Below are 14211 nucleotides of genomic sequence, written 5' to 3' on the forward strand. Positions count from 1 at the left end.
TTGTTCAGCTGTGAACACAGAAACACAACAGGATACCTGCAGAACCAAACTTCGTCGCAGGTAAAAAAGATCTGTGAAAACACCAGCAGTTTCACACTTTGGCCAAAATGAAAGCTTCAAAATATAATATCCACTCTTGAAAGTTAACTAGATTTCATGTATTCTACAATAACATGAAAGAAAGTAAGTGTTGGCCATTTTATTTGTAGATGAAGAAAAATAAGGGAAAAAAATAAAAATTTGAATTAAATACTACCCAAGATGTATTCAGTTTAATTCAAAAGACTATTTTTTAAAAATTATACCAGTAACTTTAAAATAAGTTTATATTTTTGTAGGTTTATAATCTCTGGAAAGCAAAGAAACAGATATTCTATGTACTAAATAACAATATAACGTGGCAGAAATGATCTTTTCAAGAGTGTACATGGCTAGTTTATGTTGAAATACAACTTGAAAGTGAGAGAGATTTTATTTGTCATTTTAATGTATGGAGCAAGTATTTACTTAAAAGTACTTATGTTTGTAGAGGAAACAGAAAAAAACTTTATCATGGCAGAATGTAAACTTTCATGCCATTGGAATAGATAGGATATGAATGACTATTAGTTCTTTGCTCTTCTTTGCTTGATGTTTCATAATGTTAAAATTAATTATTTTATAATATATAACACATTGTGATAAATAAAACTTTTATACATTTATTATTTATGTTGCTATTACTCTTAGGTTTATATTAGTGAATATAATCATAAGTGCAAGTTATATAAGACGTTAGTAGGTAATGCAATTTCTGAATTGAGGTCAGAAGCAAAAAATATATATAAATGTTAGTAATTTAAAACACAGAAGATTCATTTTTTTAAAAATTGAGGTACAATTGACATATAACATTATATTCCCTTTAGGTATATAACATAATGATTCAATACTTATACGATCATTACTATAAGCTTAACATCCATCACCATGAAAAATGAATGAAGTCACTCAGTCATGTGCGACTCTTTGCAATCCCATGGACAGTAGCCTACCAGGCTCCTCCACCCAGGGGATTCTGCAGACAAGAATACTGGATGGGGCTGCAATTCCTCTCTCCAGGGGCTGCTCTTGACCCAGGAATCAAATCCAGGTCTCTTGCATTGCAGGCAGAAGCTTTACCTTCTGAGCCACCAGGGAAGCCTCCATCACCATACACAGTTATAATGTTTTTCTTATGATGAGAGGTTTTAAGACATGATGTTTAAAATGTATAGTTTTCCTGTTGAATTGAGAATAATGAAGAATGTTTCATGAATGAAAAGAAAAAACATGTTTTCAGGAATTTGCTTGTTAAAGAATTTGATATGTTAAGTGCGTATGTATTAACTTGATGGATACAAAGCAGAATAGTCATAAACTGTCAGAGTGTGGGCCATGCCCACTTGAAAACCTGAGTTTGAGCATTTATTTATACTGCTGTGGCTATGGCTGATCCTTTAGTCAGTAATGTGATTTCTCCCCCATCAGGCTGTGTAAAGCCATCATTTACTAATTAATCCACATTGAGATTAATTAGGAAAAGCAAGAGGTTATTATCCCCCCATTTTACAGATGAAGGAGCAAAGATAAGAGAGGTGAAGCTATATGCCACAGGCCCCAATTAATGGTGGCACATTTTACTTACTACTGCCATTTGCTGAGGACCTCAAAGCACTAGACTGAATCGTTAATCCTCTTAATTTTACCATGCACTGGGTAGGGGACAGGTGCAATTATCCTCATTTTACCTCCAAGGAGAATGAACTGCTCTCACATCAAAGCTTACCCAGGGTATTTGGCAGAGTTTAGAATTAATCACAACTTTTTAATTTGTAAAAGTTATTCTTTGCCTTGTGTCAGCATAATACACTTTTTGCTAATTGGAATCTGAGAATTTAGATGCAAATAAAAGTGTTTTGATATTCTGCCTTATTTTCAACCATTGTATAACAGTTTATTAAAATAATGAATGAATATTTAAAATAACACCACTTCAAACTGATGATACCTGCAAGCAAAATACAACCAGATGTTTTACTGTCTTCAAAATTGCTATAACAGAATACCACAGTCTCGGTGGTTTATACAAAAGAGAACTATCTGACAGTTCTGGGGGCTAGGAAGTCAAAGATCTAGGCGAGGGCAGATTTGGTTTCTGCCGACAACCTACTTGTTCATAGATGGCCTTCTTCACAGCGTGTCCTCACATGGCAGAAGGGGGACCAATCTGTCTGGAGCCCCTTCTTACTTCACTCACTCAGCTGTGTCTGATTTTTACTGACCCCATGAATCGCAGCACACCACGCCTCCCTGTCCATCACCAACTCCTGGAGCTTACTCAAACTCATGTCCATCGAGCCGGTGATGCCATCCAGCCATCTCATCCTCTGTTGTCCCCTTTTCCTCCCGCTTTCAATGTTTCCCAGCATCAGGGTCTTTTCAAATGAGTCAGTTCTTTGCATCAGGCAGCCAAAGTATGACGTTTCAGCTTCAGCATCAGTCCTTCCAATGAATATTAAAGACTGATTTCCTTTACAAAGGACTGGTTGGATCTCCTTGCAGTCCAAGGGACTCTGAAGAGTCTTCTCTAACACCACAGTTCAAAAGCATCAATTCTTCAGAGCTTGGTACCTTTACAGTCCAACTCTCACATCCGTACATGACCACTGGAAAAACCATAGCCTTGACTAGATGGACTTTTGTTGGCAAAGTAATGTCTCTGCTTTTTAATATGCTAGCTAGGTTGGTTATAATTTTTCTTCCAAGGAGCGAGTGTCTTACTTTCATGGCTGCAGTCACCATCTGCAGTGATTTGAAGGCCCCCAAAAATAAAGTCTCTCACTGTTTCCATTGTTTCCCCATCTATTTGCCACTAAGTGATGGGACCGGATGCCATGATCTTAGTTTTATGAATGTTGAGCTTTAAGCCAACATTTTCGCTCTCCTCTTTCACTTTCATCAAGAGGCTCTTTAGTTCTTCTTCACTTTCTGCCATAAGGGTGGTGTTATCAGCATATCTGAGGTTATTCATATTTCTCCCAGCAATCTCGATTCCAGCTTGTGCTTCCTCCAGCCCAGTGTTTCTCATGATGTACTCTGCATGTAAGTTAAATAAGCAGGGTGACAATATACAACCTTGATGTACTCCTTTCCTGATTTGGAACCAGTGTGTTGTTCCATGTCCAGTTCTAACTGTTGCTTCTTGACCTGCATACAGATTTCTCAGAAGGCAGGTCAGGTGGTCTGGTATTCCCATCCCTTTCAGAATTTTCCAAAGTTCGTTGTGATCCACACAGTCAAAGGCTTTGGCATAGTCAATAAAGGAGAAGTAGATGTTTTTCTGGAGCTCTCTTTTTCTATGATCCGACAGAAGTTAGCAATTTGATCTCTGGTTCTTCCGCCTTTTCTAAATCCAGCTTGAACATCTGGAAGTTCATGGTGCATGTATTGTTGAAGCCTGGCTTGGAGAATTTTGAGCATTATTTTGAGCATGTGAGATGAATGCAATTTTGCGGTAGTTTGGACATTTCTTGGCATTGTCTTTCTTTGGATTGGAATGAAAACTGACCTTTTCCAGTCTTGTGGACACTCCTGAGTTTTCCAAATTTGCTGGCATATTGAGTGTAGCACTTTCACAGCACCCTCTTTTAAGATTTGAAAAAGCTCAACTGGAATTCCATCACCTCCACTAGCTCTGTTTGTAGGGATGCTTCCTAAGGCCCACTTGACTTCACATTTCAGGATGTCTGGCTCTAGGTGAGTGATCACACCATCATGGGCGCCTGGGTCATAAAGAACTTTCTTTATATTTTTCTGTGTTTTCTTGCCACCTCTTCTTATTATCTTCTGCTTCTGTTAGGTCCATACCATTTCTGTCCTTTATTGTGCCCATCTTTGCATGAAATGTTCCCTTGGTATCTCTAATTTTCTTAAAGAGATCTCTAGACTTTCCCATTCTTTTGTTTTCCTCTATTTCTTTGCATTGATCACTGAGGAAGGCTTTCTTATCTCTCCTTGCTCTTCTTTGGAACTCTGCTTTGAAATGGGTGTATCTTTCCTTTCTCCTTTGCCTTTAGCTTCTCTTCTTTTCTCAGCTATTTGTAAGGCCTCGTTAGACAACCATTTTGCCTTTTTGCATTTCTTTTCCATGGGGATGGTCTTGATCCCTGCCTCCTGTACAATGTCATGAACCTCTGTCCATAGTTCTTCAGGTGATCTGTCTGTCAGATCTAAAAGTCACTTCCACTGTATAATTGTAAGGGATTTGACAGGTGCTACCTGAATGGTCTAGTGGTTTTCCCTACTTTCTTCAATTTACATCTGAATTTGGCAATAAAGCATTCATGACCTGAGCCACAGTCAACTCCCAGTCTTGTTTTGCTGACTGTATAGATCTTCTCCATCTTTGGCTGCAAAGAATATAATCAATCTGATTTTGGTATTGATCATCTGGTGATGTCCATGTGTAGAGACTTCTCTTGTGTTGTTGGAATAGTCTGTTTGCTATGACCAGTGCGTTCTCTTGGCAAAACTCTTTTAGCCTTTGCCCTGCTTTGATTCGTACTCCAAGGCCAAAGTTGCCTATTACTCCAAGTATCTCCTGACTTCCTACTTTTACATTCCGGTCCCCTATGATGAAAATAACATCTTTTTGAGATTTTAGTTCTAGAAAGTTATGTAGGTCTTCATAGATCCATTTAGCTCCTTCAGCATTACTGGTCAGGGCATAGACTTGGGTTATTGTGATATTGAATGGTTTGCCTTGGAAATAGAGATCATTCTGTCATTTTTGAGACTGCATCCAAGTACTGCATTGTGGACTCTTTTGTTGACTATGATGGCTACTCTATTTCTTCTAAAGGATCCTTGCCCACAGTAGTAGATATAATGGTCGTCTGAGTTAAATTCACCCATTCCAATCCATTTTAGTTCACTGATTCCTCACTCTTGTCATCTCCTGTTTGAAGAAGGAGCCTCTTCTATAAGGGCAGTAATCCCATTATGATCTAATCACCTCACCAAACACTCACCTTCTAATAACATCACATCGAGGATTAGAGTTTAACATATAAATTGGGAAGTAGGGACAGAAACCAGTCTATAGCACCAGAGGAAATGAGTTTTGGTTTCAATATATGAGGAATGCTGTGAGATGCCTGTTCGAAGCCTGTAAGTATAATGCTAATCTTGATTATACATCCTTACTACTGACTGCCCATGATGACAGTTTATTATATCTTAACCAAAATATTTTTAAAATATACATAATGGCTATGAATAACCACATGAATATCTCTTCTCTGGTCTTTAGTTCTAAGTTTCATTTCTGTGCCTTTGAACATTGTTGAGAGTATTTAATCATTAAGGATGAAAGATAAATACATCCTTTAGAAAAAGTAGTTAATTTATTCTAAATAAATTAGATATTCTAAATAAATTTAGATATTTAGATAAATAAACATTAAAAAATTTTCATAGTTTAACTAAAATATCAAAATATTCAGCAATAGTAAAATGGTAAGTTTTTAAAGCTGAACTAAGCCAAGACTTCTTGTTCATTCCTCCATTTTTAATTAGGAAATTGAATATCTGAAAAATGGCTTGCTCAAGATTGCACAATTAAAGTAGATACATGTCAAGAATATAGGACTGTAAATTTTATTTCAGTACTTTTTCAGTTCAAATAAAAGTAAAACCTAGTGAATAGCAATTTGTCTAGTGAGGCTTGTCTATTAATGACTTATTCTGAGGTAAGTTTTAAATACCCCACATTAGTAGTAGAAGGTGGCATTCCCACTCTCAGTGGGTGACATTAACATAATCAGAACAAAAATTGCAAATGCCGATATTCATACTTTTTGCACATGGTAGTATTGATAAGTTATTAAGTTACTTCTGTTTTTGTTTTTTTGGTACAGTTTTTCTGCATATTCTTGCCACCTTTTCTTAATATATTCTGTTTCTGTTAGATGAGTTGACTCATTGGAAAAGACACTGATGCTGGGAAAGATTGAAGGCAGGAGGAGAAGGGGACGACAGAGGATGAGATGGTTGGATGGCAAGATCAATTCAACAGACATGAGTTTGTTCAAACTCCGACAGATGGTGAAGAACAAGGAAACCTGGCGTGCTGCAATCCATGGGGTTGCAAAGAGTCGGACGTGTCTGAGTGACTGAACGACAACAAATACTGTTGAGTACATCATACACATTTAAAGTTTTGGATCCAGTTTTGGCCTTTCTCTTTATATTGGTAGCTCATATTACTCACTGGACAAGTTCTATTAGTTCCATCTCCAAAATATCTCTTTAAACACTTGTTTTCTCTTGGCCATTCCTAAGGTCATTTGCTTGAGGAAAGACTTTATTACCTTGGATACTACAAATAGATTTCAGCTAGGCTTATCCAGTACCCTCCCTACACCTTAGAGTTTTTACATTGCATCCAAATTTATCTTCTAAATACCATAATGTCAACCCTCATTAGTATATTTCATGGTGACCTATTACCAATTAAATCTATATATTCTATTTCTCAAAAATGTCAGGTGGGTCTCTGCTTCAGAAACTCTGTATTTACTGTTCCCTTTCCTGGGCTGTTCTCTCTCCCATATCTTCTTGTGAATAAATCCTTCTTGTTGAGTCCTGCTCCAGGCCACAGGTGCGATGCCTTGCACCAAGGTCACAGAAGTGGAGCCAGAACCAAGACCACCCCCAAAGCTGACTGAACCCTTTTGCAACCACAGCCAAAAGGCCCCTGATCCTCACTAATGAGCTTCCTGACTGCCAATTAGGCAAAGATGCCCACTTTAGTGAACGTCCTGCAGTGCCCCAACCAATCACCTAACACCAACCTTCCAACAGAAATGTCCTTTGTCTTGAGCCTATAAAGATTGACTGTTAACTCAGGAGAACTGCCAGTGATCTCTGGCCTATCAGGAGTTGTCGGCCCACTGCACCTGCAGTGCCCAATTTTTCTGCTCTTTGTTTTTAATAAACTTGCTCCTTTCTGCAATACTCTGTGTCTGAAAATTCATTTCCAACCAATGCTCACACTACCTCAAAACTTCTCATTTTTAAAGTTTTTCTAAAAGTTACTGTTCTAGTGATCTTGTTCCCTCCCTGATGCAATCTTTTTTGTGACTCTCAGTATCTAAGATAATCTTGCTTACCTTTGTGTTTGCTTTCTTTTATTAATTAGCATGCAAATTCCAGGGGTATAAATATCCACCTGTTTTTCTCTGGATTCATAAAGCCTTGACTAGCAATTGGCTCTCAAAAATTTTTTTAAATAAGTATTAGAAGTAGAAGCTTTATATTTAAGATTGCATTCTCTGACAGTCATTTCAAATGTTATTAACCATTTTTTTTCTTTATATGTACTAAAAACCTTCAATCCCAACTAATTATAATTCCATTTCAAGCCTTATCTCAAGTTATTTCACAATCCAGAGGACTGCAAGCATCACTGACTTGTAGATTGTTTGCTTTATTCATGTAATTTGTTAAAACAGAAATTGGTTTACCTCTCACCATGCTCCTTGTCACCCTAAGATTCTGATTTAGAAGTATATAAATTTCTTTGAGAAATTTAAAAGTGACAAATTTGTGCAATCTAGTTTGGGAAACAAATCCTTAATTACCCCTTCTCAACCTGCACAAAATTATTCATCTCTTAATCATAGATTCAAATGACAGATCTTTCCTGAAGTATTTCACAATCATATGCCTAAACAAATATAATTTCTCACTATCTATGACTGTGTACTCTCAGTTTATCTCTTTTGTGGTCCTAATAAAATTATTTTACTGCAATAGTTAAATATATAATGCATGTATAGTTCTTAGGACATTTCTTGATGCATAGTAATACTGTTAAAAAAATCTACTGTGGTTCTTACCATAGCTCTATTTTTCTGTTCAGCCCACATTTCTGTCCTGAGAAAACCACCTGCTACCCATATTTACTTCTACACATGTATACTAGAGAGCTGTTCTTAAGGAAAAGAACTTTTATGTTGACTGATTTTGTTAAATCAATATTTCCTACAGGTCATAGTATAATATTTTTCACTAAAAAGAATATTATTAAGTACTTGATACAGATGAACTTGCTTGCAAAGCAGAAAAAGAAAACAAATATTAAGGGGAGAATAGAGGGGTAGAATGCACTGGGAGATTAAGATGGACATATATACACCACTAGGTATAAAGCTTGCAGATTTCATGAGAAAGATAAGAAACATTCTCGGAGAAGAGGCCAGCCTCAAAGGAGTCAGGGTAGTGCAAGAGTCTGGTGGAGATGCTGCTGCCACCACCGATGTAAGCCGTATCTTCTGCTTGACACAGTTGTCACTGTGGACAGTCACTGTTTCTAGGTTTTTCTATAAAGGGCGTGGGACTCTACGTGTTGTCTATCTGCGTCGATCGAGGCCACAGCGAACATGGGCTCCCAAGGCAGCCACTGGGAGCGCATGACTCCCAGCAAGGAAGTCCTTGACTCACGCAAGGAAGGACAATAGCTTGGAACTTGGCTGGTGTTTCCAGTGGGACAGCCTCACGCCCTGCTGGGGAGACCTGGGCGTAATGGAGAAGCTCTATATAGTGAGCAGAAACAAGACTGGAAGCTGACTGTGGCTCCAGTCATGAACTCCTTATTAACACATTCAGACTTAAATTGAAGAAAGTAGGGAAAACCACTAGACCATTCAGGTATGACCTAAATCATATCCCTTATGATTATACAGTGGAAGTGATAAATAGATTCAATGGGTTAGATCTGATAGACTTGGTGCTTGAAGAGCTATCGACGGAAGTTTGTGACATTGTACAGGAGGCAGTGATCAAGACCATCCCCAAGAAAAGGAAATGCAAAAATGGCAAAATGGTTGTCTGAGGAGGCCTTACACATAGCCGAGAAAAGAAGAGAAGCTAAAGGGAAGGAGAAAAGGAGAGATATACCCATTTGAATGCGGAGTTCCAAAGAATAGCAAAGAGAGATAAGAAAGCCTTCCTCAGTGATCAGTGCAAAGAAATAGAGGAAAACAATAGAATGGGAAAGACTAGAAATCTCTTCAAGAAAATTAGAGATACCAAGGGAACATTTCATGCAAAAATGGGCACAATAAAGGACAGAAATGGTATGGACCTAACAGAAGCAGAAGATACTAAGAAGAGGTGGCAAGAATACACATGACTGAGATAACCATAATGGTGTGATCAGTCACCTAGTGCCAGACATCCTGGAATGTGTTGTCAAGTGGGCCTTAGAAAGCATCACTATGAACAAAGCTAGTGGAGGTGATGGAATTCCAGTTGAGCTATTTCAAATCCTAAAAGATGATGCTGTGAAAGTGCTATACTCAATATGCCAGCAAATCTGGATAACTCAGCAGTGGCCACAAGACTGGAAAAGGTCAGTTTTCATTCCAATCCCAAAGAAAGACAATGCCAAAGAATGCTCAAACTCCTGAACGATTGCACTCATCTCACACACTAGCAGAGTAATGCTCAAAATTCTCCAAGCCAGGCTTCAATAGTATGTGAGCCAAGAACTTCTAGATATTTAAGCTGGATTTAGAAAAGAAAGAGGAACCAGAGATCAAATCGCCAACATCTACTGGATCATTGAAAAAGCAAGCGAGTTCTAGAAAAATGTCTACTATGCCAAAGCCTTTGGCTGTGTGGATCACAACAAACTTTGGAAAATTCTGAAAGGGATGGGAATACCAGAGCTCTTAACTTGGCTTCTGAGGAATCTGTATGCAGGTCAAGAAGCAACAGTTAGAACTGGATATGGAACAGCAGACTGGTTCCAAATAGGGAAAGGAGTATGTCAAGGCTGTATATTGTCACTCTACTTATTTAACTTCTATGAAGATTATATCATGAGAAATACTGGGCTGGATGAAGCACAAGCTGGAATCAAGATTGCTGGGAGAAATATCAATAACCTCAGATATGCTGATGACACCACCCTTATGTCAGAGAGTGAAGAAGAACTAAAGAGCCTCTTGATGAAAGTGAAAGAGGAGAGTGAAAATGTTGTCTTAAAACTCAACATTCAGAAAACTAAGATCATGGCATCTGGTCCCATCACTTCATGGCAATAGATGAGGAAACAATGGAAACAGTGACAGACTTTATTTTTGGGGGCTCCAAAATGACTGTAGATGGTGACTGCAGCCATGAAATTAAAAGATGCCTGCTCCTTAGATGAAAAGTTATGACCAACGTAGACAGCATATTAAAAAGCAGAGACTAGTTTACTGACAAAGATCCATCTAGTCAAAGCTATGGTTTTTCCAGTAGTCATGTATCTGTGTGAGAGCTGGACTATAAAGAAAGCTGAGCACCAAAGAATGCATGCTTTTGTAGTATGGTTGTTGGAGAAGACTCTTGAGAGTCCCTTGGACAGCAAGGAGAATCAACCAGCCCATCCTAAAGGAAATCAGTCCTGAATATTCATGGGAAAGACTGATGCTGAAGCTGAAACTCCAATACTTTGGCCACCTGATGCAAAGAACTGACTCATTTGAAAAGACCCTGATTCTGGGAACGATTGAAGGCAGGAGGAGAAGGGGATGACAGAGGATGAGATGGTTGGATGGTGTCACTGACTCAATGGACATGAGTTTGAGTAAACTCTGGCAGTTGGTGATGGACAGGGAGGCCTGGCGTGCTGCAGTCCATGGGGTCGCAAAGAGTTGGACAGGACTGAGCGACTGAACTGAACTGAGGTATTAAAGAGATAACTAATGAGACCTGTGCAGCACAGGGATCTCTACTCAATGCTCTGCAGTGACCTAAACGAAAAGGAGGTTGAAAAAACAGGGGCTATGTGCATATGTGTGGTTTACTTTACTGTACAGAGGAAAGTAATTCAACTTTGTAAAACAGCTATATTCCAATTTACAAAAAAAGAAATGAAAGAAGGGAAAACGAAAGAATGGAAATAAATATTTTTAAGAGGAGGGCAAAAAGTGAAAAGAAGGAAAGAAAAGAAGGGTTTCTACTATTTTTGAGTAACAATGACTGTTTTCTTACTAAGCCGGATGCAGAATATATCTTATTTTAATTTAAATGTAAAATGAATACTCTCTTATTTCCACCCCCTTATGAAAACATATGGAAAATATTTGGGCTGCCTCATTATATATTTAAGGTTGATAATGATTCGCTAATTCTGGCTGTTGTTCCCGTGTCCCTATTTCTGTTCACATATGCCACTCTCTTCCTGGACCTCCATTAGCTGGCCAGGAGTGGCTAGTGCAGATAATATTTTGTACAAGACACAGTCCAGTATATTGTGCAGCAGCTTCTGTCCATGGTACAAATAGATATAATGCAATGAGTAGTTTAGCATTGCAGTTCACTGTCTCTGAATGACAATATTAACAGGTATCTTAGAAAGAAAAAGATGAAGTAAGTGCTTGGAACGTGTAATGTACGGAAGGACATGGATCATAAGTCAGGCACCACTCAAAGGTCTGAAAGGTCAAAATGCAAAAATAAAGGAAGAGCTATACGTTTTCTGACTCCGTCTCCTGCACCCCTCAAAACGCGTGGCAGAAGAAGCCTATAGCCTGAGAATGACAATGGAAACCCACGTACGTCAAACCGAACAAGCACCATGTTTGCACGTCAGTGTGCAACTGATGGGAGGATATTATAAACATAAGGGAGTGAACCAGTAAACCAGGAGACTCACTGCTCCTGGGCAGCTTGTTTACATCCCTAGAGGTAAGTGTTTGGGAGAAATGATGTCTTCCTTTTCATTCTTTTCCACATCAAACCAACTGAAGTGGCTGTTCCACTTAGTACTACAGTCTCACATGATGGAGTTGCTAAATTTTATTTTTTCTGCAGATGAAAAACAAACAAACAAAAAATGAAATGTCAATGGCATGTTTCCTGTGGGTCAAGATGTAGGCTGCTTGATGAATATATGAGTATATGTACGTTCGTATAAATAAGATACATAGATAGATAAATTCATCCATTCATTCAGTGTCTTTGAGTTCACAGACCTGCAACTAGAAGCATGATTAAGAGACAGAAAAGCAAACCAAGAATGAAGTGAGTTAAATGTTGAAATAAAAATGTCGATAAATTCAGTGTACTCTGGGTGTGCAGAAGAGAGACTAATATCCTTGACTATGTCAGTCACTTAGAGCTTTCTGAGGGAAAAGACATCCGTTCCTATCGAAAGTCGTGTGCCCACAAGCAACTCATTGTTCTCTAATTAGATAAACACTACACCAGCAAAATGGACAGCCTTCCATGGAAATCCAGAAGAGAATGCCAGCTGAAGAGTTTTAGGAAGTTTATTTTATCGAAACTTGAAGAATGTCTTATAGTTTGTGATGTGAAAATGTGGGTGAAGCACCTCATAGGCAGTGGTATGAGAGGTTCACAAAAATGGCTAGTTAAGAAACAATCGACAGTTGGAATTCAGTTAAAGATATTTATAGGAGAAGAATGTGGGCTGATACGGGATGTTGCAGGACATGAGTTTGGGAGCTAAATTAAGCCAGATTGTGATGGCTTTGTTGGCTATCTTGAGCAAACTGGAGCTAATACTGTAGGCTTTTATGGTAGAGATGGAAGATAATGAAGTAGGGAAACTGCATTTTCACCCAGGATTTTACACTTCAATCATAAAAGATAAAAACAAAACAAAACAAAACAGTTATGGGGCTAGTATATAAGGTCATTTGAAAAGACCCTGATGCTGGGAAAGATTGAAGGCAGGAGGAGAAGGGGACGACAGAGGATGAGATGGTTGGATGGCATCACTGACTCAATGGACATGGGTTTGGGTGGACATTGGGAGTTGGTGATGGACAGGGAGGCCTGGCGTGCTGCAGTCCATGGGGTCACAAAGAGTCGGACAGGACTGAGTGACTGAAGTGAACTGATATAAAGTGATGAGAACAAGACTTCTAGCAAGGACACTAATCAGAAAGTTAATTTTGAATTGAACTTCAGTTGATACAGAAAGGAAATATTGTATATATAGTATATAGATAATTGCATTTATCTCTATATACATATTATTATACATTCTATATATATATATATATATATATATATATATATTATATATATATGTTCAATATATTTTGCTAGAAGTTTTCTTGGCCTTAAGTGATTTAGCAGCTTGGGAGGTATATATAATATCCCCTTCTTTCTTCCATGAGAAAACTGAGGCCTAACCTTCTGTGACTAATATATGGCAAACACAGAATTTAATTGATGCTGCTTTTTGACAAAGATTTTTTTCCCTGTTCACAAAAGATGATTCTAGATGAAAATATGCAAATAAGAGAAGAATAGTGGCAAGTGTACTAAATACAGTATTTAAGGCTGGATGCACACATTCATTTTTCAGATCACCAGGGCACCATTTAGCATGATGCAGTAAATTAGAAAAACTCAGCTTAATACGAAGGAATGTCGTAGATACCAGAAATTATGAATCTCCAAAGGATCATAAAACCTTGAGCTAGAAGAAATGTTAAAATGTAATATAGTCTATTCTCAACTTCGACCAAGATTGACTGAACATAAAACTCCTCTAAGAGATGAGCCTAATCCATGTGTGTTCTAGGCCTGAGGCTCTAACACAGAAAATTCCATAAGAGTGAAAAAGGATTTGGTGACAAGGTACCCTGAATCCTCCTTCTGCAAAGATTATTAGGAATCAGATTGACTCTAGGTTAATGTGCTTAACATAGTCATACTCTGTACTTGTTAAATGAGATCAGATTGCTCACATTGTCTGTCTCACCTTCCTTCTTCCATCTCTTTTTTTTTCTTGCAAATACTGTGATTATTTAATTTTCTTTCTTTTTTTTTTTTATTATTAGTTGGAGGCTAATTACTTCACAACATTTCAGTGGGTTTTGTCATACATTGATATGAATCAGCCATAGATTTACACGTATTCCCCAAGCAATAGAAGTATGTCCCTTTGTTTTGCTCACCCATCCATAAAAATACTTTTACGCATGGGGAGGAAAGAGAAAGAAAAACGACAACCATGTCATGGTACAATCTGGAGCTAAATAAACTACAGGCATTTTATGGGCCACGCTCATAATAAACCACTCTTCGATAGTGTTATTGTAATCATTCCAGGCAAGAAGGAAGCACTGAAGTATGGCAGAGACAGATATGACTCCTTTT

The sequence above is a fragment of the Dama dama genome, chromosome 21 (assembly GCF_033118175.1).
Source record: "Dama dama isolate Ldn47 chromosome 21, ASM3311817v1, whole genome shotgun sequence".
Lineage (NCBI taxonomy): Eukaryota > Metazoa > Chordata > Mammalia > Artiodactyla > Cervidae > Dama > Dama dama.